Here is a 24378-nt window from a genome sequence, read left to right as displayed (position 1 = left end):
GCCCACCCGCCATCCCAAGTCCAGCTTTGCCAGACCTCCCTTGCCCTTGGCCTGAGGCTTGGCGGGTTTGGCACAGTCCCTGGAGGTTCTGAGTCTGTCCCCAGGCATCCAGGGCCTGGGCGAGCTTCAGATGGGAGAGACAGCTGCATGATTTGTTAATCTCCTCTGGCGTGTAGAGGATTAAACAATTTTTTGGTGGGTTTGTTACTGGGTATTATGATTTGTTTTTCACAAATGTTATCTTTTATTGAGTGTCTTCTAGGTTCCAGTTATGGTCCTAAGTACTTACATGCGTTATGCAGCTCACTCCTTCTACTGACCGGTGCCATCACCCCCTCTTGGCAGACGAAGCTGAAGTGTAAGGGGCTCTCAAGAGCTGCCCTAGGTCTCAGACCCTTTTCCGTTCCAATCCTGGGATGTGTGACCTCCTAGAGAGGTATGTGGGCCTTTGGAAGAATTCAAAAAACAGTTTGAGAACTGTTGATGGGAGATGAGGGGTTTGAAAGAAGCTGTGTGGAGAGGCAGAGGGGAGCAGGGCTTGGTCCCTGCCTTCTGGGAGTGCACAGCAAGGTGGGGGAAGCCAGCATGTCACCAGCTTCCCCCAGCAGTACGGTTGGTGCTAGCAGTGGGGCCACCAGAGTGATTTGGGGTCATGTCTTCAGCTGGTATGTGAGCAGCTAGCAGAAGACACTTAAAAACAGAAGTGGGAGGCTTCCTCCCCACGAGAGGGGTTTAAGCAGTCAGCATGATCTAAACAGGTTCATGTGGAAAATACTGAGATACAGTGCTAGTTTATATCTGCATAACTAGAATCGCAAAAAGACAACGTTGCTTAGAATTGTCGTTTTTATTATTTATTTTCTATTTTTTAGAGACAGGGTCTCATTCTATTACCCAGGCTGGTGTGTAGTGGCATGATTATAGCTCACTGCAGCCTCAATCTCTTGGGCTCAAGCGATCCTCCTGCCTCAGCCTCCCTAGTGGCTGGGACTACAGGTGCCGCCACCACACCCAGATAGAATTTTTATTACAGGTTTTTGGCAATTTCTATCAAGAACTTTAGAAATATTCCTTCATAATTCTGTTCCTTACAATTTATACGAAGGAAGTAATCATATCTATTAATCTTATTGGAGCGTTATTTATAAAAGCTAAAAATTGGAAGCACACTAAAGATCCAACAACAGAGAATTAGTTCCATAACTTTTGATACATTTGGTCTACACTCATGCCACCCTGAATGTACCTGGTTTTGTGTGATCTCAGAAGGTAAGCTTAGTTAGTGCTCAGATGGGAGACTGCCTGGGAATACCACGTGTTGTATGTAGGCGTTAAAAAATAAATAAATAAAAACATTAAAGACATTTTAAAATATGATTACATGATGACTGACTTAAAAATAATGTCCAAATTTTATATATGACTCAGACTAATGCTTATGAAAAAATGTTAAGCAAATACTGTAAGAGATATAAAATTGTATATTATATGAATTCTAAATTTTTTTTTTGGAGACAAAGTCTTACTCTGTCACCCTGGATAGAGTGCTGTGGCATTATCATAGCTCACAGCAACCTCAAACTCTTGGGCTCAGGCGATCCTCTTCCTTCAGCCTCCCCAGTAGCTGTGACTATAGGCGCCTGCCACAATGCCCAGCTAGTTTTTCTGTTTTTAGTAGAAGGGGATCTCGCTTTTGCTCAGGCTGGTCTTGAACTCCTGAGCTCAGGCGATCTACAGGTGTGAGCCACTGTGCCCAGCCTGACTTGTAATTTTTTTTTAGAAAAAGTGAAGAAGTACTAGAGGAAATATAGCAAAAATGCTAATGGTAATTAGTGCTTATTAGTGATTTTTCTTTTCTTTTTTACGTTATGTATTTTCTTTAGTCAGCAATAACAAAAAAAATTAGAAATGCTTTGGGTGTCTGAGAGGATCTGGGGTGTTCTGCTACAAGGCTGATGCACCTTGTGGAGCCAAGTGAGGGTTCCAGCACTATCCAGGGCAGGGGCTTACCAGCGTTCAGGTGGCTTCTCTGCCTTTGAACTCTCACTTCCTTTCCTTCTCTACTGCATTCTTCACCCTCCAGTTTTCCCCCCTTAATTGGATGTAAATTTACAACTGAAGAATGTTTTTAAAGATGTATGATTTTTACTGGCTGTATTTCCTGAGTGTTGTGACAAGGGAGACATTTTGTATTTCTCGTTCTAAAGAAAACCCTAATTTAAGTCCTTTCCACTCCTGCTATCCTGATTGATTTTTTTCTCTGTTGTTCAGATGGTCTTTGTCAGATAGGAGAATTTTCTGCTCCTGCCTTAAATGGCCTTGGAAAGCTTAATTTAATATAATACCTCCTTGCCGGGCCCTGTTGGATATAAACAGAGCGGCCTGATTTCACCACAGAGGAACAGGGGAGAGGGAAGCTTGCTATTTGTTAGTGAAATTTCGTGGTTGACATTAAGTTGGAAACTGACCCTCAGTGAGCCCACAAAACACTTGTGATCATAACTCAAGGGACAGCCTCTTGTTTGTGTTTTGTAGATTATTGATCAGGACTTAGCACGTCACTTGGCATTTAAGGGCTCAGTACCTGTTGTTTGGATAAATACTGGCCTTTATAGGGGTATTCACTCCCAATAATAGAGACACCTATTGAGTTTATTAAATTAAAGTGTCCAAAGAAAATGGCATCCTATAGTGGTTAAGAAAATAGTTTTTGGGCCAGCTGCGATACCTCATGTCTGTAAGGTAGGCTAAGATAGGAGGATTGCTTGGGCTCAGGAGTTTGAGACCACTGAGCAAGATTGATACCCTGTCTCTACTAAAAGTAGAAAAATTTAGCTGGGTATGGTGGTGCATGCCTGTAGTTCCAGCTACTTGGGAGACTGAGGCTGGAGGATTGCTTGAACCTCTGCAGAGAGTTATAATTGCACCACTGCACTCCAGCTTGGGTGACAAGAGTGTGCTGTCTCTTAAAACACACACACGTGCCAGGCATGGTGGCCTGTAATTCCACCACTTTGGGAGGCTGTGCTGGGTGGATTGCTTGAGCTCAGGAGTTTGAGACCAGCCTGAGCAAGAGAGAGACCCCTTCTCTACTAAAAATAGAAACACTATCCAAGTGTTGTGGCAGGCACCTGTAGTCCCAGCTACCCAGGAAGCTGAGGCAAGAGGATTACTTGAACCCAAGAGTTTGAGGTTGCTGTGAGCTGTTATGCCACGGCATTTTACTGAGGGCAACAGAGTAAAACTCTTGTCACAAACAAAACACACACATGCACACACACTTTTGGATCAGAGATGCAGATGATCCTGGCTGACCAGCATGGTGATTGTGAACACTTCTTGGAACCTCACTTTCCTCCTCTGTAAGATGAGTATAATGTTAAAACTTCATAGGGACGGTGTAAGGATTAAATGAGCTAGTGCTTATAAAATACTTAACAAAGGATCAATAAATATGCAGTCATATGTTGCTTAGCAGTGGGGCTACGTTCTGAGAAATGAGTTGATGGGTGATTCCCTTGCTGTGCAAACATCATAGTGTCCTTATACAACCTTACTGTACAGCCTCCTACACACCTAGACTGTGTGGTGCAGCCTGTTGCTCCTGGGCTACACATCTGTACACCTATACTGTAGGCAGTTACAATACAGAGTTCAGTATTTTTTGTTTTTATCTAGTAGGAAATATATTTTGGTTATTATTTATTTTATTGTTTCAGGTTCATTGAGGGTACAAAGAATTAGGTTACACTATATGCATTTGTTAGTTAAAGTTTCGTTCTTATAGTTGTGTTCCCAGTGTTAAGTATTTATGTATAAACACAGGTAAACATAGAAACGGTGCAGTAACATTACCATATAAAAGATGAAAAATAGTACACCTGTATAGGTCAGAGGTAAGTGGCCTGTATACAGGTGTACTATTGAGTCAGTGAGTGGCGAGTGAATGTGAAGGGCTGGGCTGTTACTGTGTACTCCTGTAGACTTCATAAACACCGTACAGTTACAGGCTACACTAAATTTATGAGAAATACTTCTCTTTAATAATAAATTAACAATAACTTAGTTTTAAATGCATAAACTTTAACAATTTTTAAACTTTTGGCTTGGCGCCTGTGGCTGAAGCGGCTAGGGCGCCAGCCACATACACCAGAGCTGGTGGGTTCAAACCCGGCCAGGGCCTGCCAGGCAACAATGACAACTATAACAAAAAGAAGAAATAGGTGGCATTGTGGTGGGTGCCTGTGTTCCCAGCTGCTTGGGAGGCTGGGGCAAGAGAATCGCAGCTTGGGCCCGAGAATTTGAAGTTGCTGTGAGCTGTGACGCCATGGTACTCTACCAAGGGTGACATGGTAAGACTCTGTCTTGGAAGAAAAAAAATTTTTTTTTTTTTTTTTGAAACTTTCGACTCATGTAATAACAGTGACCTTAAACACAAACACATTGCACAGTTGTACAAAAATATTTTCTTTCTTTATATAAGCTTCCTATAAGCTTCTTTGTTATTTTCACATTTAATTTTTCTGTTTGTTTTTACTTGTTAAACTTCTTTGTTTTTTTTTTTTTGTAGAGACAGAGTCTCACTTTATGGCCCTCGGTAGAGTGCCATGGCATCACACAGCTCACAGCAACCGGTTGCAGTTCAGCCGGGGCCGGGTTTGAACCCGCCACCCTCGGTATATGGGGCCGGCGCCTTACTGACTGAGCCAGAGGCGCCGCCCCGTTAAGCTTCTTTGTTAAAAGCTAAGACACACATACACGGTCTCGGCCCACACAGGGTCAGGATCATCAGCCTCACTGTCGTCTGCCTCCACATCTTGTCTCTTTGGAAGGTCTTTAGGGGACTAACACACATGGAGCTGTCATCTCCTATAGAATAGTAAATATATAAACCAGTCCCATGGTCATTTGTTACCATCATCAGATATACTGTCAATAATTGTGCTAGACATTTTTTTAAAGGAACAATAGCTTATAATAGACATTTATTTATTTGAGACAGAGTCTTACTCTGTTGTCTAGGTTAAAGTGCTGTGGCATCAGCCTAGCTCATGGCAACCTCAAACTCCTGGGTTGTGATCCTCCTGCCTCAGCCTCCCAAATAGCTGAGACTGTAGGCATCCACTGTAATGCCCAGCTAATTTTTTTTTATTTTTAGTAGAGGTGGGGTCTTGCCCTTGCTTAGGCTGGTTTTGAACTCCTGAGCTCAAGGAATCCTCTACCTTGGTCTCCCAGAGTGCTAGGATTACAGACATGAGCCTCTACACCTGGCTGACTTTGTTTTTTAGACACAAGGTCTCACTATGTTGCCTAAGTTGGACTTGAACTCTTGCTCAAGCGACTCTCCTGCCACAGTCTCTTGATTATCTGGGACTACAGGTGCAGTGGTGCACCGGCTTGTGGCAGACTTTTATAAGACTGGCAGTGCAGTGAGTTTGTTTATACCAGCCCCACCACAAATTCATGAGTAACGCATTTTGCTGCAATGATGTTAACAACAGGTTTCAATGGCTACAGTGTGATAGGAATTTTTCGGCTCCATTATAATCTTATGGCACAATGTAGTTTGTTGGGTCTGTCGGTGACTGAAATGTCATATGGCGCGTGACTGTACTACTGATACTAAAATATTGCTTTTTTGTAGGAGAAGTCTCCCTCTCTCTGGTCTCAGTTCTCAACTTGCAGACTGAGCAGGCCTGTGGCCAGTGGTCCACTAGAGCATGGATCCAGGGCCCTGACCACTTTCTTTCCCCCACCTTCAAGCCTCCCTCCTTTTGGACCTGCAGACATAGAAGGGCTGATGCCACCTACTTTCTCAGATATTCAAACTTAGTGGAAAGTGAACTTTCAAAACATAGAAGGCCGATTTCAGATTATCTTCAAAGGAGCCTTAAACACAAATGGCTGAGTAAACACGTTCTCCCAAGAAACGTCTCTCTGGCTCTGTGATCAGCTCCCTGCCTCCCGCAGCAGGCTGCCTGGGTCACTGCTCTCTCTGTTCTTCACTGGTTAAAGCAAAGACTAAACATTTTAGTGTTCAGCAGGTTGTCACTATCACCACCATCATTTTTTTTTTTTTTTTTTTGTAGAGACAGAGTCTCACTTTATGGCCCTCGGTAGCGTGCCATGGCATCACACAGCTCACAGCAACCTCCAACTCCTGGGCTTAAGTGATTCTCTTGCCTCAGCCTCCCGAGTAGCTGGGACTACAGGCGCCTGCCACAACGCCCAGCTATTTTTTGGTTGCAGTTCAGCCGGGGCCGGGTTTGAACCCGCCACCCTCGGTATATGGGGCCGGCGCCTTACCGACTGAGCCACAGGTGCCTCCCCACACTACCATCTTTTTTTTTTTTTTTTTTTTGTAGAGACAGTCTCACTGCACCGCCCTCGGGTAGAGTGTCGTGGCGTCACACGGCTCACAGCAACCTCTAACTCTTGGGCTTACCCGATTCTCTTGCCTCAGCCTCCCGAGCAGCTGGGACTACAGGCGCCCGCCACAACGCCTGGCTATTTTTTTGTTGCAGTTTGGCCAGGGCTGGGTTTGAACCCGCCACCCTCGGCATATGGGGCCGGCACCCTACTCACTGAGCCATAGGCGCCGCCCTACCATCATTTTTTTTTAAGGAAACCTTTTATTGTAAAATATACATAACATAAAAACTACCATTTTAAAGTGATATTAAGTACATTCACATTACCTGACAGCCATCACCACTATCCATTTCCATAACTTTTTCATCATCCCAAATAAAAACTCTGTACTTATTAAACAATAACTTCCCATTCTTCCCTGTCCAGACCTAAGAACCACTATTTAACTTTGTCTTAATGAATTTTATTATTCCAGGTGACTCATATTTGTCTTTTTGTGTCTAGCTTATTTCACTTAGCATATGACTTTATATGTGTTGAGACATGTCAGAACCTCCTTCCTTCTTTTTAAAATTTATTTTTATTTTTTTTGAGACAGAGCCTCAAGCTGTCACCCTGGGTAGAGTGCCATGGCATCATAGCTCACAGCAACCTCCAACTCCTGGGCTTAAGTGATTCTCTTGCCTCAGCCTCCCAAGTAGCTGGGACTACAGGCACTCCCCATAATGCCCGGCTATTTTTTGGTTGTAGTTGTCATTGTTGTTTGGCGGGCCCAGGCTGGATTTGAACCTGCCAGCTTTGGTGTATGTGGCTGGTGCCTTAGCCGCTTGAGCTACAGGCGCTGAGCCAGAATCTCCTTCCTTTTTTATGGTTGAGTAATATTCCATTTTATGTCTATTCCACTTTTTTTTTGGTGAGACAGAGTCTCATTATGTCACCCTTGGTAGAGTGCTGTGGCGTTGCAGCTCATAGCAACCTCAAACTCTTGGGCTTAACCGATTCTCTTGCCTCTGCCTCCTAAGTAGCTGGGACTACAGTTACCTGCCACAATGCCTGGCTATGTTTTGGTTGCAGTTGCCATTGTTGTTTTAGCTGGCCCAGGCTGGGGTCAAACCCTCCCACCCCTGTGTCTGTGGCTGGCACCCTAGCTGCAGCTGCTGAGCTACAGGCATGGAGCCTGTACCAGATTTTGTTTGCGCATTCATCTTTTGATGGGCATTGGGTTGTTGCCACTTTTTGGCTCTTGTGCACCATGATATTTTAAAATTGGAATTCCCACCCCCTCCTTCCCAGTTGGACCAGTGGCTGTCAGTGAACGTCACATGTACATGCACTCACAGGACTTCATGTAATTGCCGTGATGGGTGCACATCTTGAGTAATGTCACCTGTATTTTCACAGGTAGCTTTTCTGTGCATTGGGTCCATATATCCCATTTTCTTTATCTAGCTGGAATTGCTCTGAGGCTGGGAACTATGCTTAATAATTCCTTATACTAGGTCCCGAGAGTCTGTTTCAGGAAGTGGTAAAGGCTCTTGGTTAAGAGTGTGGCTGTGAGGTCAGAGGTTGTGGGTTCCGGGGTTCGCATCCTGATTCCACCACATGCTGACTTGTCCTTGCCTGACTCACTTAACTCTTCCATGCTCAGTTTGTCCACTTGTGAAATGGTGATGTTGGTCGTAACTACCTTGTAGGGCCGTTATGAAAAGTCACGGAGATAATCTGTGTGCCGGGTTCAGCGCAGTGTCTGACACCTCATGAGCCTTTAAACCAGCGGTTCTCAACCTGTGGGTTGTGACCCTTTTGTTCCATTTGTCACAACGTGACAATTAGGAAGGTTGAGAACCACTGCTTTAAATATTAGCTTAAGAAAAGATTAAGATCTCAATATCCTTTCAGAATTTGCCTCTTCCACTGTCTTGATTTCCTTGCAGGGGGGCGGAAGAGGGAGCATGGCTTGGTTGTCTCTGGGCAGTGGTACCAGCTCTTTGGCTCCTTCAGGATAGTGCCGCTGGGGTGGCCAGTGGGTCACTTTCCTCTGCTTCTGCTTCCCTGGGCTGCTCTGGGGCACTGTCAGCTGTGTGCCTGTGGCTGGCCCTGTCATGAGGACAGTGCACCACAGGACCTGGGTGAGCGTTTGGCAGCCACTCGAAGGACCCTGTGGTTTCTCCCTAAAGCTGGTTGAGATGGTGAAGACAGAAGTCCCCCTATTTTTTTCTCTAGGTTACAAAATTTTCCCCGGTATTTACTAGCTCCTCTCACACCAGTTTCTAGCTTCAGCTTGCTGGCCCTGGCTAGGTGAGGAGAAGGCTTCTGCTGCCGGGGGCTGGAATTCTGCTCAGGAAAGACATCTCCAGGTGTGACTTACGGCTGAGGCGGGAACTAGGCAGATGGAGCCTGACGCTAAAGTCAGGGGACTGAATCCAGGTGACAGGGCTGCTTGGGGCTGTCCTGGGAGCATGGTGGCCAAGTGGGCACTTCCTAGCTGTGTGACCTCGAGCAAGCTTCAGCTTCCTTCTCAGTGGGACGGGGATAATAACAGTACTGTACACCACAGGGATGTGAGGATTCACTGAGATAATCTATATAAAATACTCAGCAGAGTGTCTGGCACACTTGGGGATGCTCTAAAAACATAAGTTCCTTCCATTTTTATTGGCAAACTTTATTTTTGCTGTTCCCAGTTTTTTGTTTCTTTACACTTTTTTTTCTTTTCGTGATAACTCTGATTCCTTGAGGATCCCTATGCCTTTGGATTGCTGCCGCCTTCTCTCTAGCACAGCCACTTCCAGTTTCAGGGTCAGAACCTTCAAAGTCGTCTGGGCCAGTGCCCATCTGACATTCTTCTTGCTGACTGGCTTTCCTCACCTCCTCACCTCCTCTGATGTTGTGCTCTTCACCTGCTGAGATAGTCTAGATTCTTTCTAATTTTCCCCACTTTTGGGAAAAAAAAAAAAATGGAGCCGAATGTTTCTGGAGTCTCTCTCTGTTTCAGGACCTGACCGTGTTGTTCTCATTTCATTGTCCCAGCAGGCCTTCTGGGTTGATGGTGGTGTTACATTTCCCACAGAGGACACAGAGGCTCTTCGTGGCTGAGGTCACATGCAAACAAGTGACAGTGGGGCTTGATTGAGCTTGGACCTCCTGATGCTGGGGCCTGTGCTCTGTGCTGATGGTTGTGTGTGGTGTGGTGGCTAAGTGTGCAGGTGTTCAAGTTTGAATCTCGGCTCCTCCGGTTGTCAGCTGTGGGCCAGTTACCTACCTTCTCTGAGCCTCAGGCTCTTCACCTGAAAGTGGGGAGAGTAGTGGCATCTAGCTCTTAGGGCTGGTGTGGGTATTACATGAGAAAATGCTCTACTGCTGATAGAACTTTGGCACCGTGCCTGAGACGTAGCAGGTGTGTGGTGGGTGCAAGATTGTGATGTTGGAGTTTGACTTCTGGAAGATCCCACACTCTGGGAACTCACAGAACAAGTCTCATCTTCTGACCACTACTGGACGTGCTTTCAAATATTTGACACTGAGTATCACGTTCCTCCCAAAGTCCGCTCCATTTTTTAAAATAATTTTTTTATTGTGATAAAATGCATATAAAATGTATCCTTGTTGTCTATTTTATAGTGTATGATTTGGTGGCATTAAGTACATTTATCATGTTGTAAAATATCACAAGTGTTCCATGACTTCATTATCCCCAAAGGAAACCCCATCCCCTATGTAACACCCTGTGCCCCTCACCACTGGCAGCCACTCTTCTCCGGTCTATGGAGTTGCCTGTCTGGATAGTCCACATAAATAGAATCATACACTATTTGGCCTTTTGCATCTGGCTCCTGTCACTTAGCGTGTCTTCAGGGTTCATCCATGTCGTAGCAGGTATCTGTGCATTTTTTTTAAGGCAGACTAATATTCTATTATATGTATATACAACATTTTGTTTATCCACTCATCTGTTGATGGAGTTTGGGTTGTGTCCACTTTTAGACTATTGTGAATAGAGCTGCTATGAACATTCATGGACGAGTTTTTGTTTGGACACCTGTTTTCAATTCTTCTGGGTATATACCTGGGAGTGGAATTGGATCATATGGTAATTCTGTGTTTAACATGTTGAGAAACAGCCAAACTGTTCCCCACAGCGACCGTACCATTTCATATTCCCACTGGCAACGTATGAGGGTTCCAATTTCTCCACATCCTTGCCAACACTCGTTGTTTTCCATTAAAAAAAAATTATGGTCATCCTAGGCGTGAAGTGGTATCTCCTTGTGGTTTTGATTTGCATTCTCGGATGCCCAAGGACGTAGAGTGTTCCCTTTCAGTCTTTACCTCCCGCTTTCTCTTGGCCCAGTTCTAAGTGTCTTCCCCGGCTCTGTTCACACTTCTCACCATGTGGCCCCATTTGTCTAGATCCTGTTTAAAAGTCTGGATCCCAGGGTAGGCCTCCCGCTAGTTTGGGACCAGCCCAGGAGACTCCCAGTTCCTTGGTTCCAGATATAGAACTTTTTCTTATTGTCTCTTCTGAGTGGCCCATCCCTCCCCGAGACCACAAAGCTCTTTGGGTTTGGATTCTTTCATTCTGAGTGTTCCCATTGCTCTCAGCCTCGTCCCCTGACCCTCAGAGGATGTGCTCTCTCTTTGCCTGTGGGTCAAGGTGAGGACAGGTGCTGCTCTGCAGACTGCCACAAAACTCCCCCTCATCACTTCCGGGGCAGTTATGACTCCACCAGGTCCTCCTGTCCCTAGCCTGAACTTTCCTGCGTCATCTGCAGTATCATTCTGGGAGATCTTGTAAGACCCTCACTTGCGTGGGACCACAACTTTGTTCCTTCTGAGTATGAATTGAAGGCTCCATTTTACATCTCTTGGGTGGGTTTACGGTTTCAGACCTATTTCTGACTGTGGAATCAAAGTCTGTCCCTCAGTTAAGGAATTTCAGGCATGAATGAGCAGATGGATGAAGTATTTTGGGGAGCAGAGAGTTTGTCCTCGTGCTTGAGAAACCACTCCACCACCTGCCTTCCTACAAGAGACCCCACCCCTCCCCATCTAGGCCCCGTCTTAGGAGACCTGTCCTGCCTCACGCACACTATCCTGTGAGTGCTCACTCATGTCATCTGCCGTCGGTCTATCTGCGGAAATTGTTCAGTTTACTTTAACATAAGACTCAATTATTAAATGAAAATCTGCTTGCTACAAAAAAATAAAATAGGGTGGCACTGTAGCTCAATGGGTAGGGTGCTGGCCACAGACACCAAGGCTGGCAAGTTCGAACCTGGCCTGAGGCAGCTAAAACAACAATGACAACTTCAACAACAACAACAACAAAAATACCTGGGTGTTGTGGTGGGCGCCTGTAGTCCCAGCTACTTGGGAGGCTGAGGCAAGAGAATCCCTTAAGCCCAAGAGTTTGAGGTTGCTGTGAGCTGTGACACCACGGCACTCTATCCAAGGTGAAAGCTTGAGACTCTGTCTCAAAAAAAAAAAAAAAATAAATAAATAAAATAAAATGACAGAAAGGTAACAGTAAAATGTGAGGGTCCCTGTTTGCACACCTCTCCCCTAATCCCAGAGCCCTTTCCATGGGAAATCACAGGTAAAACTTGTCCTTTAATTATGAACAAAGTCAACTCCAGCCCCAAGTGTGTCACGGTTGCTGTCCTGACCCGTGGGTATCAGGCTCCAGACTAGTGCTTTCCCTCCTGTGTCAGCTCAGCATTGACCCTTGACCATTGGCCTTCCTCATTGGCCTTTCCCCTGTGGGCTGTGTCTAGAGCAGAGCTAAGCAAGTCCAGAAAATAGCGATCTTACCCTACCGTATGGGTGTTCAGTGTTTTTATTATATGAGTAAATGGGTCATGGGTTGATGTCTTCTCACTCAGGATGAGTATTGTGGGAACAGCTATACAAGCTAGCTGTTAAAGGTCAGCGACACCCTAGTATGAATTAGTGTCATAGCTATATTGACCTGCAAGGAACCCAAGAGGTGATCGGGTGATCTTTCATTGTAAAAATGGCGAAATTTCAAGATTACAAGTAAGAAACTTGCCAGGCATGTCACATAGCCAGTTAGGGGCCAGTGAGGGCTGGAGCCCAGGTCTCTTGATTGTCTATCCAGCCTAATATATGTAAAAGCCTGCTTGCCTCTGCTCGGAGTTGCTGCTTCAGGCTGGAAAATCACCTAGGTCACCACAGGCAAGTCAACAGACACATGGGCAGGAGGGACAGAGAGAGGTCTAGGGACAGTGGTGCAGCAGATGGCTGGGGCAGCACACATCCAGGGCTCTGAGATCCAGTCTGGGCAGGCCTGTGGAGCCAGCTGCTCAGCTCAGCTCATGTGTGCGACAGGGAGCTGAGAGCAGGGGCTAGCTCTGCTGGGGGAGTCACTGTCTGGGGTCGAAGCACCCTCGAGAGAGGGTGATGGCATACAGCATGGAGGAGACAGTGGTGTCTGCACAGACAGATCGTCCAGGAGTGGAGGGAAGAAGAGGAACATGTGGGGAGAAGCATGGCACACCCAGAGGCTGGATAGCTGTGGGGCACTTGGGGGAAGGGGAATGAGAGGAGGAGAGGGGAGGTCGCCCAGGAAGGTTCCTGAGGTCCGGGCTGGCATCTGGTTTGCCTGTTCCTTCTTAGCACCTTTGCAGTGCCTTGCCCCAGAGTCAGGGTACCATTTTTTAATGTTGCGTGGATGTGTGGACTATGTTCTTCCTTATCAATTCCTGGCGGGCTTTGTTTTTTGTGGGATTCTTTTTTGCACCTTTTTATCCTTAACACACCCCCTACTTTTTTTTTTAATTTAATTTAATTTAATTATATTTTTTGAGACAGAGTCTCACTATGTCACCCTGGGTAGAGTGCTGTGGCATCACAGCTCACAGTAACCTCAAACTCTTGGGCTTAAGCAATTTTCTAGCCTCATAGCTGGGACTACAGACACCCGCCACAACACCCGGCTATTTTTTTTTGTTGCAGTTGTCATTGTCGTTTAGCTGGCCCAGGCTGGGTTCAAACCTGCCAGACTCAGTGTATGTGGCTGGTGCCATAACCACTGTGCTACAGGTGCTCAGCCACACCCTCTACTTTTCGATAGATTCTGCTTACCCAGCTGGTTGCTCAGTCCTGCTCCAGGCTTGTAGGGGTGAACAAGGTCTCTGGTCTCTATGCAGGTGGCCTTCTGGCTTATTGCTTGCTCTTCTGTATTTGGCCACAAGATGGCAGCAGGAAACCTATCGATTCCCAGTGCTCTGCTGGGTCACTTAGATGGCACGGGGCCTCAAATTCCATGTCTCACTGATTCCAGGATGGGTGTGAAGGGGACTGGCACGAAGCCAAGGTAGCTGTTTTGGATGTACCTGGTGTCTGAGTCTCCCACCACATTCTTGAGAAGCTGCGGTCTCCGCTCAGACAATCCCAGGTCTGGGAGATACCCTCTTAGGATACCTTAGTGTGACCTGGACTCTTTCAGCAGGGCTCCCATGGTTGCGAAGATCTTTATCACATGTTCCTGGCTGGGTTTTCAGTGCCTTAAAGGGACCAGAAGCCAAGCCCCAGTGTCACCGAGGAAAGTACAGTTGCTTCCAGGGGGTTCCCAGCTCGGTGGCCTGTGCAGGTACTAACAGGTATGGTGGTAGGATTAGGAGTGCTCACTTCCTCTTCACACAGCCCTTTCAGGGGCAGCGCCTTGTCCTCACTGCTCACAGCTGGGAACAGCTGAGCAGGGACTCCATCCTAGGCAGGCTAGCGCCACGGTCCCGGTGCTAAGGCACGTGCCACTCCCCTGGGCGCTCTTCAGCCATTCCGCGGCACTGGACAGCTCTCATTCTTCTTCATCTGTGTGGCCCCACTGGTCTTCCTGACAGCCCTTGGGTCAGGTACTGGTGTATCCTCCTTTTGCAGTCAAGAAAATTGAGGCCCAGAGAAGTAAAGAATGTGTCCAGCGTTGCAAAGCCAGGATGCTAAACCTGGTCTTTAGAGTCTAAGTCTAGGGGCATTTTTGTTTTCTCTTCCTTTTTGTAGTGAGGCAGGTCTGTGTGTGTGTGTGGGGGGGGTTGGCAGGAGGGAGAGAAGCACTTATCTGGATGTCCAAGGTCAGGGTGACTGTCAGAGCATCTGTTGTTACTCTGTGGTCACAGCCCAACACCTCTGTAAGAACAAAGTGTGTGCAGGTGCTGTGGGAAGCCGGGGAGTCCAGCCAGTAAGCAAATAGCAATTGGAGGAGCAAGTGAGCCAGAGTGAGGAGGTGGTCACCGCTGCTGCCTCCAACCAGGTGTTCCCTGAGCCAGATGCAGGAGTGTGGTGGGTGGGGCGAGACAAATGGCCCCCACTATGTACCGTGGCACTGGCGGGCAGTCCCAAACCTTCTTTTACTGGCCATTGTGCCGTGAAGGCTTTGGGCCTGGAGGGGCAGTGTGTTCTTGTGGTGAGAACTGAATTCCAGTTGACCTTTCTAGCCACCATTGCTGCTCTGAGATCAGCTGAGGCAAGTGAACTTTTTTTTTTTTGCAGTTTTTGGCCAGGGCTGGGTTTGAACCTGCCACCTCCGGCATATGGGGCTGGCGGCCTACTCCTTTGAGCCACAAGCACCGCCAAGGCAAGGGAACGTTTGTTGGGGGCCCCTTTCCAGTTGGCCCCCTCCATGGTACAGAACCTTCCAGACTTGGAGGCAGTAGGGAGGATGGCTCCTGGGTTTCTCCTTGTCTCTTTCCTGTACAAGATGGGTCATCTCGGCTGACGTCCTGGTCCCCCCATCCACATTCCCACCCTGTCTGGGCTAGAGATGCATGGCCTGAGTGGAACTGTCAGCATCCTCAGAACTCCAGTAGTTGGGTGGCATGGGCCCTTTGGCTATCTTCTCTTGGCCAACCCAGGAAAATCCAAGTGTCTGTCGCCAGAGCCCAAGTCACTGTGTTGACTCCCTGCCCATCCCAGCACCCAGCCTCCCTCATCCTGCCCCCAACCCCTGCCTTGGCCTTCACAGCCAGTGGGTTTGGCAAGTAGGTACCGTGCCAGTAAACGCAGTGCCCGTAGGCACATGCTCTGCTGTGCCTGTCCATATTTATGCTAGGCCCAGATTTGGACCCCAAGGGAGCATTGCCCCTGAGTTGCCAGTTCAAAGGCTTCTGCTTTTGATAGATGGGGAGGACCCATTCTGGCTGCAGCATCCTGCTTGGCTGGTCGCCCTCCCCCTGCTCCAGCTGTGGTCTCCCTGTTGTGCTTCTGGCAGTAGCCTGCTGGGGGTGGGGGAGGGCCCTTTCCTCTTGGCCTCTCCTCTCCGCATTACATCAGCTTACAGCCAGATACCCCTGGGGGCCAGGGAGGGAGCGTTTTTTATTAACATTTTTTTTCCAGAGGAAATAATTCCACTTCTTGTCACCCGGATTTCTGCATGCAGTTCTTCAGGGGCTCGACTTCCTCCGTCATCCTACCGTGGGCCCCTTGGTGCTCAGGAGAGAGGAAGCTTTGCTTCCTTAGTTGGGGGCTGCTGCTGCTCTGCACTCTGAGGAAGCTGGTGTGGGAGCAGGGAGTGCCCTGAGCTGGGAGTCGGTGTGGGGCTTGGCTCTCCTCTCGCTGGCTATGGGATCAAGTTGGGCCCTTTCTTTCTCTGGGCCTCTGCTTCCTTGTCAGGGGCCTAGGACTGCACCTGTCATCATGGATGGTAGGGGACAGTGCCCAGGTGCCCGGTTTGCCTAGTAGGGATGAGATTGCTCATTAATGCTTGGGAGGCCATGAGGCGTGGGCCACGCCAGAGGAAGAGTGAGCTGGGTGTCCCTCCATACCTCCTGGCGTCACACGTGTTAAGAGGAAGGGGCTGGTCCAGGGGTGCATCGGTCAGATGGGAATAGGCCCCAGTGCCCAGTCCTGCGTCTGCTGTCCCCTGCCGGCCTCATCTCTGTGCTGTCCCCTCTCCTGTTTTCTCTCTGTCTCTTCTCCCCCACTGCTCCTTTCCTCTGCTTCACTTGCTTTCCATGCCCTCCTCTGGCAGCTGACCCTAGACTCAGCTGCCTTCGGACAGGGTGAGTGCTGGACCTGCTGTTGGCCCCTGCTCTGTTCCCTTGTGGGTAAGTGGGAAGCCGCACCCTGCTCCCAGCACAGAGCTGGGGCTACAGGTGTGGATGCCGGAGTCAGGAGCCCATGAATGCTGAGCTTAGGCCCCAGCCCAACCTCCCCAGGGCCCACATCTGGCCCAAGTGCTTGGTTTCCTGGCTATAAGTTGCCTTCTGTGGCCCCTTGGCATCTCTCAGATTTCAGCTTTGGGGCTCTTTTTCTTTTTGGGGATGTCTTGGGAGGGGAGGCTCAGCTTGTCCCCTCCCTTCATCCAGCTGAGGCTGTGGAGAGAAATCTCCAGCAATATTGTTCATGATCCTTTCATCCAAGTCTTGGGTGAGCTGTGGTTTTTAGCAGGTGGCTCAGTAGGAAGGAGCCAGTTTTAATTATATTTCCCTCTTTTCTGTTTGTACTTTACTCTTCCCTCCTCCCCTCACCCCATCAGGGGCCAGCCTGCCCTTACTGTGCAGGGGAAGGTTTGTTCCCCAGGGTGAGGGATTCTCTCCACTTGCCCTTCCTCACCTCCGTGGTGCAGTGTGCAGCCTCAAGGGTACCCTCACTCCCTGTAGCCCTTGGATGGCTTTTCTCTCTCTCTCTCTCAGCTGGTGACACCCCAGCCCCTGCAACTGACCCATTGGGCTCAGGTCACTATGCCCACACTCCCTCACCTAGAAGCACACAGCAGACCCTTTCTCCTGCAGAGTTAGCTCTGCCTGGCCTCAGCACTTTGATTGTCCAGATGCCTGGGGAGGCCTGTCTTTTGGGGCTGAAGTGGGGTATCTGAGGGGTATCTCAGGGCACCCAGTGGGACAGCCTGTCATGGAGGCTAGTGCCACCCCATGTGTGGTCTACGGACCTGGTGGATCTGTGAGGAGGTGAGTCCAGAAAGGGAAAATAAGCACTTAGAAAAGCTCCTGGCTGTTGATGTGGCTGTGATGTTCTAGGTCCCCTAGGGGTAGCTCCAGGAGAATCTTGGAATTTGGTGGTTGGAACCAAGGAAACTGTCAGAGATTTTTAGTCACAGTGGAAGGACTTGTCTCCTCGAAGAGGGGGCAGGCCAGTGTGGGTGGGAGACGTGCTGCAGCCCCGCATAGCAGGGTCACGTATGGCGCAGGAAGGGTGGGAAGTGAAAAGCCTGGTATCCGCCACAGGGCGGTTGAGAAGCACTGCCCTCGGCATTCCAAGCCCACAGGGAAGTCTCTACAGGGAAACTTCGAGATGTTCTTAGGATTTTTAGAGTTAGTACGGGATGTTGAGAAGTTTGGGGTCTGATGGTGAAGGGCCAGGCCCCATCAGGATTTCTTGGTGGAATTTGAATGAGGTGGGTTTGTAACTTGATGTGAGAAGTTAAAGGGGCATTTAGTGGTGTGTTTGTAGCGGGAGGATGTTTGGGGTTTAGTCTGGGAGGCCCCGCGGGAAGGTTTTATGGTGGGCTCAGGGACGCTTTGAGGTTACATGGGTGAGGACAGGAGGAAATATTGTGTTTATGGAGAAGACCCAGGGTAGAGTGGGCTCAGCAGTGGGGATGAGTGTAAGTTGGGAGGTGTACGGTGGGAAGCTGAAGAGAAATTTGGGGCCCTAGTTGGCAGATTAGAAGGAGATTTGGATGTGTATTGGGTAAGGAGCTCAGGAGGTTGCAGGTCATTGGTGAAGGCCATAGGGATGTGCTGGGGCTTAGTGGAGAATGGCCATCAGCCTTGCGGTTCACAGGGGAGGCCACTGGGGGGTTTGGGACCCTGTGTGTGAGATTCAGTTAGTTGATGGGGAACCAAAGGGGTTTGGGGTCCTTGCCAAAGGGAAGGCTTGGGTTTTGTTCTTTTTTTTTTTTGAGACAGAGTCTCATTATGTTGCCCTCAGTAGAGTGCTGCGGTGTCCCAGCTCACAGCAATCTCAAACTCTTGGGCTCAAGCAATCCTCTTGCCTCAGTTTTTCTATTTCTATTTTTAGTAGAGACGTTATCTTACTATTTGCTCAGGCTGATCTCAAACCCGTGTGAGTTCAAGCTATCCACTGCCTTGGCCTCCCAGTGAGCCACTGTACCCGGCCTAAGGCTTGGGTTTTGTATTGCCCAAAGTGATCAAAACTTCTGTAGTCTCTTTCCCATGTCATCAGAAAGTCTAAGAAAACTTTTTTTTTTTTTTTGTAGAGACAGAGTCTCACTGTACTGCCCTCGGGTAGAGTGCCGTGGCGTCACACGGCTCACAGCAACCTCTAACTCTTGGGCTTCCGGGATTCTCTTGCCTCAGCCTCCCGAGTAGCTGGGACTACAGGCGCCCGCCACAACGCCTGGCTATTTTTTTGTTGCAGTTTGGCCGGGGCTAGGTTTGAACCCGCCACCCTCGGCATATGGGGCCGGCGCCCTACTCACTGAGCCACAGGCGCCGCCCCAGAAAACTTTTTTTTTTTTTTTGTTTGATACAGAGTCTCACTCTGCCACCCTGGGTTGAGTGCCGTTGCCATAGGTCACAGAAACCTCACACTCTTGGGCTCAAGCGATCCTCTTATCTCAGCCTCCCAAGAAGCTAGGACTACAGGTGCCCACCACAATTCCGAGATAATTTTTCTATTCTTGATAGAGATGGGGTCTCTCTCTTGCTTCGGGGAAGCCCCTCGCTCTCTCTGTTGTCCAAACAATCCACCTTCTTTAGCCTCCTAGAGTGCTAGGATTTAGGTGTGAGCCATTGCACTTGGCCTTCTAAGAAAACTCTTAACCTGTCCACTTAAGATTCGCTCCTTATGGGCAAAACCTTTTCTTTCCCCTGCTCCCCCAGCTCTCTGACTCACAGTCTCGGCCCTTCTCTGTGTGGCTCCAGAGGCTTCTCCAGCCCATTCCGCTCGGGTCCCCAGAATGGTGGTGGATGGCCTGCCTGCTTCTGTTGCAGGACCCTGGTACCTGCCAGCCCTCCTTCCTCCTGCCCGGCTTCTGTCCCTTCAAGGCCCACACATCTTTCTGAGGTGAGCAGGACCCCTGCTTCTTTGAGAAAGCCTTGGGTGGCTCCATCACCCTGTGTGCCCTCTGTCGTGTGATGCCTGGTCTTCCTTCCTCCAGTGCCTGTGGTGTCCCCTTGTTTGTCCTCGACTTGTGTTATGGGTGGTGACAGCTCTCACGTTTTGACCTGGCTCTTTAGTGTGCCCTTGTCTCTCTAACTAGATTGTAAGTGCCCCAGAGGCAGGGCCTGGGTGGCCTCTGGCATTGTGTCTGAGTTGCTTAGGACACGCAAGGCCATTGTAGACCAGGCTTTTCTCTGAGTTGACGCCACCTGTCCTCAGCACTGCCCTTCCTCCCCCAGCCTGACCCAGCTCTACTCTGTGGGTGGGCTGTTCTTGCCTTACCCTTGTCAAGAACAGCCCCACATCAGAATGAGTCCCCTCTTCCCTGGGGCAGCCACCTAAGCCATCTTATGTTCTCAGCAGTGGACTTGTGATAGCTACCTGTGAATCTCAGGCTTCTCCTTGTCCCCGTATTTTCCACTGAGCTCCAGAGCCCACTGTCTTGGCCACCAGGGTTTGGTGTCAGGTAGTATGCTGAGTGCTTTCCATGGCGTAGGCTCCCCATCTGGCAGGTGCATGTTAGAGATGAGGAGATGATGGTACAGAGAGGTTAAGGAGCGTGCCCAGCATCACGCTCTGGGGTCTGAGAACAGGTAAGCACCCTGTCCCACTGCTGCTGGGCCCAGATGCCCTCCTGGGAAGCCCCTCGCTCGCTCTCTCTTGTCCTAGCCTTTATTTTCTCCCACAGCCTTCTTACCCACCTGCACCACTGGGCTCTCCTCTTGGCAACTGTTTCCCCTTTTTCTCTGGCTGGGGGCCCAGCCTCTCTTTCTTGGAAACCGAAAAGGGTTCAGGTTGGCCCCTCCATGTGGGCTGGGCCCCTCCCCTGCCTCTCTCCCACTCCCTTCCCTGAAAAGGGCTGAAAGCATTCCCAGGCTGGTTCTAGATGTAGGAGAAGGTCTGGGGGCTGAAAGGTGATATATAAATGTAAGGCGATGATTATTTATTTGACAGGGACAGCTGCCTGTAGTAAAGAATGTAATCTAGTAATCCTTTTGTGAAAATCGGATCGGAGGCTCAGCGTGCCGCCTGCAACAGCACAAGGCTGTTTTCCCTACCCCCCTCCCTGCCGCCACCCCACCGTGCTCTCTTGCACACGCACTGGTATTCCCACATCATCCCTGCTCTTATGTGCCCTGGTGGCACATTCATACATGTACGAGGTTGGGTGATTAAGTTCACAAACTCATCCTATAAAAAGTGCTACTCACCTCATTGCAGAATATCGCTATGGTCACCTTCGAAGTGCTCCCCTTGGGAAGCTGTGCGCTGATGCCAGCATGTAGTCCACTCTTCAAAGCAATTTTGAACCCTTTTTCTGGAAAGCGAAGGTGACTGTAGTGACCTACAATAAGGTTGTAGCACCTTTTCTAGACGAGTCTGTGCCCTCAGAGGTCTGACCTCATGTGCGTTTGTGGTCTACACATGCATGAGCTCTCTCTCTCCCCCCCACTCTCTTTTTCTTGCTATTTTTTGTTTATATCATCTTACTAAACCATAGTCAAACTGTCAAAACCAAGAAATTAACGTTAGTGGAATGTTACTAGCTGAACTATAGACTTTTGTTGGGATTTCATTTTCTCCACTAATGCCTTTTTCTATTCTGGGATCCTACCTTGCATTTAGTCACCACCTCTGCTTGGGGCGCCTCCATCCTGTGACAGTTCCTTACCCTTTCCTTACCTTTCGTGACCATGACGGAATGGAGGAGTACTGGTCAATCGCCTTGTAGACTGTCCCTCACTTTGGCTTTGTCCAGTGTTTTCTCATGATGAGATCAAGGTTATGCCTTGTTGGTGGGACTGCCACAGAAGTGGTGGCATGTCCTTCCTAGTTCATTGTACCAAGGGGTACTTCATGTTAATGTGTCTTTTTACTGGTGATGTTGCCCTTGATTGTTTGGAGCAGGTAGTGTTGGCCAGGCGCTTCCACTATAAAGTTACTGTGTTTTTCTTTGTAATTAATAAATGGCCTGCAGGAAGGTAATTTGTTTTTCCTCAAAATTTCACCCATTAATTCGAGCTTCCATCAGTGGTTCTTGCCTGCAACTATTATTATTGCACTATTTGCCTAATGTAATTTTCCTATTTTCCTAATTTATTAATTGGAATTCTCCAGGAAGGAAGAGCTGTCCCTTCCTCACACTTATTTATTTATTCAGTCATTTTATTTCTGTCATTACAGACTCATGCATATCTATAAATACAATGTACAGGTTATATGATGTATAATAAATGCTATTTATGGTATTCTATAGGTTATAGTTATTATAATAACTTAGTTATTTTTATTGCTCAGATTGTTTCAGGTTTGGCCCTTGGGAGCTCTTAGAAGACCTTTCATATTGGTGAAAGGTCATTTTTTTTTAAACTCTTTTTCTTACATTCTGGCACCACAAGATGCTCCAGAAGATGTTAGATTTTTCCGATCCCAGCCCTGGAATCAGTCACCTCTCTAAGGAGCCCGATTCTTTTTGCTGGAGAATGGAGTTTAGAAACCAGGATCTGGGTGCTGGGTGTCCTAGAGAATGGAATTTAGACATCAGGATGTGGGTGCTGGGTGTGCTGGAGAATGGAGTTTAGAAACAAGGATCTAGGTGCTGGGTGTGCTGGAGAATGGAGTTTAGAAACCAAGATCTGGGTGCTGGGTGTGCTGGAGAATGGAGTTTAGACATCAGGATCTGGGTTCTGGGTGTGCTGGAGAATGGAGTTTATAAACCAGGATCTGGGTTCTGGGTGTGCTGGAGAATGGAGTTTAGAAACCAGGATCTGGGTGCTGGGTGTGCTGGAGAATGGAGTTTAGACATCAGGATGTGGGTGCTGGGTGTGCTGGAGAATGGAGTTTATAAACCAGGATCTGGGTTCTGGGTGTGCTGGAGAATGGAGTTTAGACATCAGGATCTGGGTTCTGGGTGTGCTGGAGAATGGAGTTTAGAAACCAGGATCTGGGTGCTGGGTGTGCTGGAGAATGGAGTTTATAAACCAGGATCTGGGTGCTGGGTGTGCTGGAGAATGGAGTTTATAAACCAGGATCTGGGTGCTGGGTGTGCTGGAGAATGGAGTTTAGACATCAGGATCTGGGTTCTGGGTGTGCTGGAGAATGGAGTTTATAAACCAGGATCTGGGTGCTGGGTGTGCTGGAGAATGGAGTTTAGAAACCAGGATCTGGGTGCTGGGTGTGCTTGTTGCTTCTGAGTCCTCTCTGAGAACCGAGTTAGGAAGGATACGTGTGCCAACTCATGTGTATGCACACATCTATATTTACTTCTGTTTCTTTTGTGTTTGTATCTTAAAGATCATGAGTTTGTACTGACTTTTATTTGTTTTTAATTAAGTAGTTTTGGAGGTGAGAGGAGCCTGGGAAATCAAGTCCAATCATCCCCTCATGGAAGTCAGAGTCACTGAGAGGGTTGGGGATCTGGCTTGAGGTGGCCTTGCCAGTCAGAAGTGGGTTTGGAGCGAGGACTCGGGACTCTCGGTGCCTGGTGTAATGTCTCTTCCCCACAGCAGGGGCATCTTGGACTCCATGGGCGTCTTTTGACAGTAAGTGTATTTACTGGGTTTATTCCTAAAGTTCATGTCTGCTTGGAGCCTGTAAATGTGATCTTATTTGAAAATAGATCTTTGTGTTATTAGCCTCAATTTCTTCCAGATCTTTGCAGATATGATCAAATTAAGATGGGCTAAGGTTGGATCAGGTGAGCCTTAATCTGATGACTGCTATTCTTATGAGAAGAGCAGACGTCCTCAAACTTTTTAAACAGGGGGCCAGTTCACTGTCTCTCAGACCATTGGAGGGCCGGACTATAGTTTAAAAAAAACAAAACAAAACTGGGCAGCACCTGTGGCTCAGGGAGTAGGGTGCCAGCCCCATATACCGAGAGTGGTGGGTTCAAACCTGGCCCCAGCCAAACTGCAACAACAGCAACAACAAAAAAAATAGCTGGGCATTGTGGCGGGCGCCTGTGGTCCCAGCTACTCAGGAGGCTGAGGCAAGAGAATCTCCTAAGCCCAAGGTGAGCTATGACACCATGGCACTCTACCAAGGGTGACAAAGTGAGACTCTGTCTCTAAAACAAAACAAAACAAACAAAAAAACTATGAACAAATTCCTATGCACACTGCACATATCTTATTTTGAAGTAATAAAAACAAAATGGGAACAAATATAATCACACCGCCTCATGCCTGCGGGCCGCAGTTTGAGGACCCCTGGAGAAGAGGGAAATTTGGACCCAGAAACACACAGAGAGAGCACCCTGTGATGATGGAGGGAGAGATTGAAGAGACTGGAGCGATGAGTCCACCAGGGATTTCCATCAACCACCAGGAGCAGGAATAGGCAAGGTCTGGTCCTCCCCCCTACAGCCTGTAGGGAGAGCAGGATGCTGCGGACACCTTGATTTTGGACTTTGGGTCCACAGAACTGTGAGGAATTAGATCCTACTGGCTAAGCCACCCAGCTTGTAGCAGTTTGTTTCGGCAGCTCGAGGAATCTCACGTGAGGAAGTTCTTAGAGAGCATTGCCCATGATCCTCTTGTCTCCCTGGGCTGTCCCCACCTGAAGTGAAAGCTGAGGTCTCATTAGTGTGTAATCCATGCCAGGTTTGCGTCTGGGCAGAATTAAGATCCCAAGAACTTGAACTTTGAACCAATAGCTTATAATATTTTTCCCGTTTCCCTATTTCCATAAACCTTTATGTTCCAAAAATAATCTGATTGTCAAATGATGTTTCTTAGCGTTTAATTTAACTTCAAGTCTGTTGTCTTGCTTTGTTTCTTTGCATCTGCCGCTCCAGGGCACCTCCTAGAAAATGCTCTTCCTTGATTTGAAGCATGAAGCGCGTCCCTGAGGCTCCTTGCACCCTTATGAGCACACCATGAATGCGGCAGCCCTGGGTGTCCTTTG

At 48.3% G+C, this 24378-nt stretch overlaps 1 protein-coding gene across 6 annotated transcripts in view; it reads left to right on the top strand.

Annotated features, from left to right (window-relative positions):
- Window positions 1–24378, top strand: part of TSPAN9 (tetraspanin 9) — a 206202-nt gene that overhangs the window by 43122 nt on the left and 138702 nt on the right. The window contains exon 3 of one of the 6 annotated variants that reach the window (XM_053555262.1): window positions 263–436. The exons of the other annotated variants lie outside the window; for them this stretch is intronic. The gene's annotated coding sequence lies outside the window, so the exon portion shown is untranslated. The remainder of the gene's footprint in view (window positions 1–262; window positions 437–24378) is intronic. 6 annotated transcript variants of the gene reach the window in all.

The sequence above is a fragment of the Nycticebus coucang genome, chromosome 12 (assembly GCF_027406575.1).
Source record: "Nycticebus coucang isolate mNycCou1 chromosome 12, mNycCou1.pri, whole genome shotgun sequence".
Classification (NCBI taxonomy): domain Eukaryota; kingdom Metazoa; phylum Chordata; class Mammalia; order Primates; family Lorisidae; genus Nycticebus; species Nycticebus coucang.
The sequence above is the reverse complement of the archived record's forward strand: the minus strand, read 5'-3'. Positions and strand labels throughout refer to the sequence as shown.